Source organism: Petaurus breviceps, unplaced genomic scaffold, assembly GCF_028583685.1.
Source record: "Petaurus breviceps papuanus isolate PSGF00001 unplaced genomic scaffold, PetGlider_PUasm1.0 174, whole genome shotgun sequence".
Classification (NCBI taxonomy): domain Eukaryota; kingdom Metazoa; phylum Chordata; class Mammalia; order Diprotodontia; family Petauridae; genus Petaurus; species Petaurus breviceps.
The window spans coordinates 24661100-24665047 of NW_027185761.1; the positions used below are offsets into that span (position 1 = coordinate 24661100).

Genomic DNA, 3948 nt, shown 5'->3' on the forward strand with positions numbered 1-3948 from the left:
AATTTGAATCCCTGCTCAATGTGGTGGAAAGGACATTAACTAAAGTCAGAGATTTTGCCTCTGATGCTCACTACTGGGGGTCCTCAGGTATTCCCTTAACCTCATAGGATCATGGATAAAGAATTGCAAAGGACCTTAGAGTTCACCCAGTCCAATATATTTAGATGAAGAAACTGAGGCACAGAGAGGTTATAGCTTGCCTAGGATCACACAGCAAGTAACTGCCTGAGGTAGGATTTAGACCCAGGTTTTTCTGACTCTAAGTCCAGCCCTCTGTCCTCTATGCTAGTTAGTTACCCCTAGGAAATTGGGTCTATTTCTTTATCTGTAAAATGAGGAGGTGAGACTAGCTGGTCAAACTAAATGGGACAGACCTACAATCCTCTGATCCCACTGTTACCTGTGTGCCTCTGACACTCCCCCTCTATTAGCCTTAGTCTTCTCATACAAAGAGAAATTGGACTTCTAAGGTCATTTCCAGTTCTAAAATGCTCAGCATATGAACCATAAATATATGACATAGACTAGGTGGGAAGCAGCAGGAAATAGCTTAGCACAGTGACTGGCCTATACTAGGCACTTAATAAATGTTTATTGACTGAGGTATGGACTGACCTAGTGGGTGGAGAGCCATATTTGGTCTAGGAAAGTCTTGGAATCAAATTCTGTCCCACAATGGGGCAAGTCACTTATCCTCTCTGAGGTTGGGGCAGCTCTATAAGACTCAAGTTATGTATTTCCCTATTCCTCAATTTCCCTTTCTTTCTTTACAACAAGGTTTTTATTGTGAACCATTTTTCTGGTTCTGCTCACTTTACTCTGCATCAGTTTATTCAAGTCTTCCCAGTTTTCTTGGAGCACAATAGAAGTCTGTCTCATTCATATAACATAGCTTTTCAGCCATTCCCCAACTGATGGGCACCTTCTTCATTTCCAGTTCTTTACCACCACAAAAAGAGCTTCTATAAATAGTTTTGTGCAGGAGTCCTTTCCCCCTTTGTTTGATCTTTTTGGAGTATAAGCCTAATAGTAGAGAAAGCAGAGCATACTTTATTAAAAATAAATGATCATCGGGGTGGCCAGGTAGCACAGTGAGTAAGAGCACTGGCTCCAGTATTAGAATGACCTGGAGATCAAATCCCGGGCTCAGACACTTAGCACCCACCCAGAAACACCTGGCCGTGTAACCTTGAGCAAGTTACTTAACCCCAATTGCTTTAAATAAATAAATAAATAAAAATAAATGATCATCACCATCATCTCTCATATTTGAATAAAATTTGACAGTTTCCAAAATGTATTCTTCTCCATTATTTCTTCCCAACCACTGGCTATTGGTCAGTTAGGGGTTATTATCTGGAGTTGGGTTAACTGGTCTCCTGTAATCCCTATCATTAAATCTTATGATGCTCATTCTTCAGAGGAGTGGGGGCAGGGGCGGGGGAGAAGGTGGGGTAGTGATTGGCTTCAGACCACATAGTTAATAAATGATGGGGCTATGTTCAAACCCAGGTCTTCCCTCTCCTACTCTAGGATCCTATCCACTATATCAGGCTTCCTGTTCTGTATGTGAAACTGAGCCAATCTCCTCTTCTGACGAATCATAGCCAGTTCATCATCTTACCAATCTTAGCTAAATAAATAAATAAGCAAATAAATAAATATCCCTTTACATTAAATTTGCAAGGAGTTTTCACCACAATAATACTATATGAGTATTATTATCCCCACTTTACAGATCAGGAAATCAAGGCTCAGGTCAGTTTAGGTCAATAAATTTTTAAGTGTCTATAATGTGCCAGGTGCTGTGCTAAATGTTGAGGCTACAAAGAAAGGCAAAAAACAGTCCCTGTCATAGAGGAATGCACAATCTAATGGGGGAGACAACATGGAAACTGCATAAGCAAGTTACATGCAGGGTAAATTGGAGAAAAAACAACAGAGGAAAGGCACTAACATTAAAGGGAATCAAAAAAAGCTTCTTGTAGAAAGAAAACCAAGATGGAGATCAGGAGGCAGTCCAGGAGGGGCCTTAGAGTTAATTTAATGTAATTCCCTTGTTTTTCTTCAGAGAAGGAAATTTAGACACGAGGGGAAAAAATTAAGCAACCTGCCCACAGGCACACAGAGAGTAAAGAGTAAGGGAAGATTTGAACCCAGGATCTCTTAACTCTTAAGTCAAAAGCTCTCTTTATTATACCATGTTGCCTCCATCCCAGGAGGGTCCTTCTGGTCTTGCCCATAGTCACATCATAAATGTCAGCACCGGGATTTGAATCCAAAACTGTCCTGATGTGGGTCCAGCACTCTTTTGACCACTAGGGCTGCTGTGAATATCCCTGGGTTAGGCCAGACTCAAAAGTCACACCAGCATCACAATACCCTTCTTGTGGATTTCATTGTCCATCTCTCCTGCAGTGATTAATATCGGGTTGGGCACCTGAGCATGTTCAATACAGAGCTGAAGCTGGGAGAACTGATCCACTCCTAGCATCCTGGAAAAGGCAATGCCCCATCTTAGGGGTGCCAGAGGCCTAAAAGAAGGCAAGACCAGGATTTGGGAGGAAGGAAAGGGCAATACTTCAGACATAATAAATCAGAATAAACACAGTGGGCCCTGTGTTTGGGGGAATCCGAAGGAGAGGAGTAGTCAAATGGCTGTTATTGAGAATACCCTCAAGTTCCCCTTAGGCATCGTCAGCAAAAAAGGCTAGGAGGACTGGAGCTGAGACAAGAATTAGGATCTGGAGGGGGCTTAGCCAATCTCTTCTCCGCCAAGCTGATGCCTCCCTTTCTTGGCTGTCCTTGATCACAAAATCACAAAAACTGTGACCCAAGAGGGTCTTCAGGTGAAAAAGGGAGCATGGGAGGGGAGCTACCAGCTAACTATTAATAGCAAGAGGTCCCGGGTTCAAATATTAGTCCTGCCCCTTACTACTTCTGTGTCTTGGGGCAGATCATTTCATTTTGGGGGCCTCAGGTTACCTTCTCTGCAAAAGGAGGGAATTGGACTAGCTGACATCGAAATACTTCCACAGTCAATATTCACTGTGTAAGCTGTAGCCGTTTACTAGCTGTTGCCATGGCAACTGTTATCCATGAGAACAAACAAAAAAATGACAAAAAGTTTTCATCATTCAACTCAAATCAACAACCATTTATTAAACATACACTGTCTAGCAAATGCTGTGATGAGGATTGGGATATGGGGATAAAAAAAAGAAACAGTCCCTGCCTCAAGGCTTACATTCCTAACCATGATTTACAGATAGAGAAACTGAGGCACTATGAAATTAAATTAAATGGACAAGGACAGTGAGCTACTGATTGAGTCCAAGATAAAATCCAGATTTCTTGACCTCCAAGACAGTGTACATTTATCTCACTGTCCTGTATGGACTCTTATAACTAGATTGCATGTCTAGAAAAACCTTTCAGGAAGGGATGAGGGGAAGCAATTGCCACTGGGCCATTTGCTTCCTTAAAGTACAATTTTAGGCACATCATCCAGGAGGATGTAAACTCTTTGAGGGCAAACATGAGTTTATTTCTGTCTTTGCATCCCCAGTCTCAAAGACAGTACCTGGCATGGTAGGAGCATAATAAATGTGGGACTGAATTAAAAAGAATAGCCTAGACTCAATAAACACTTATTGATTCAGAGTTTTGATTCATTCAGAACTTTCCATGCTCTCAGAATAGTTTCTCATGTTTTGTGGGTTAATGTGGCTGTTTATCTTCATTGACATTAGAGTCTCAGAAGCCAGGCTCTATGTCTGTGAGAGAGAATAAGAGACAGAGACAGAGGAACAGAAAAAGAGAGAAAGAGATGAAGAGAGAGACAGAGAGAGAGAGAGACAGAGAGAGACAGAGAGGGAGACAGAGAGACAGAGAGACAGAGAGAGAGAGAGAGAGAGAGAGAGAGAGAGAGAGAGAGAGAGAGAGAGA

General features: G+C 42.0%; 1 protein-coding gene across 3 annotated transcripts in view; it reads right to left on the minus strand.

Annotated features, from left to right (window-relative positions):
- ATP2B2 (ATPase plasma membrane Ca2+ transporting 2) overlaps positions 1-3948 on the minus strand; it is a 423952-nt gene that overhangs the window by 354407 nt on the left and 65597 nt on the right. The gene's annotated exons all lie outside the window — the stretch shown is intronic.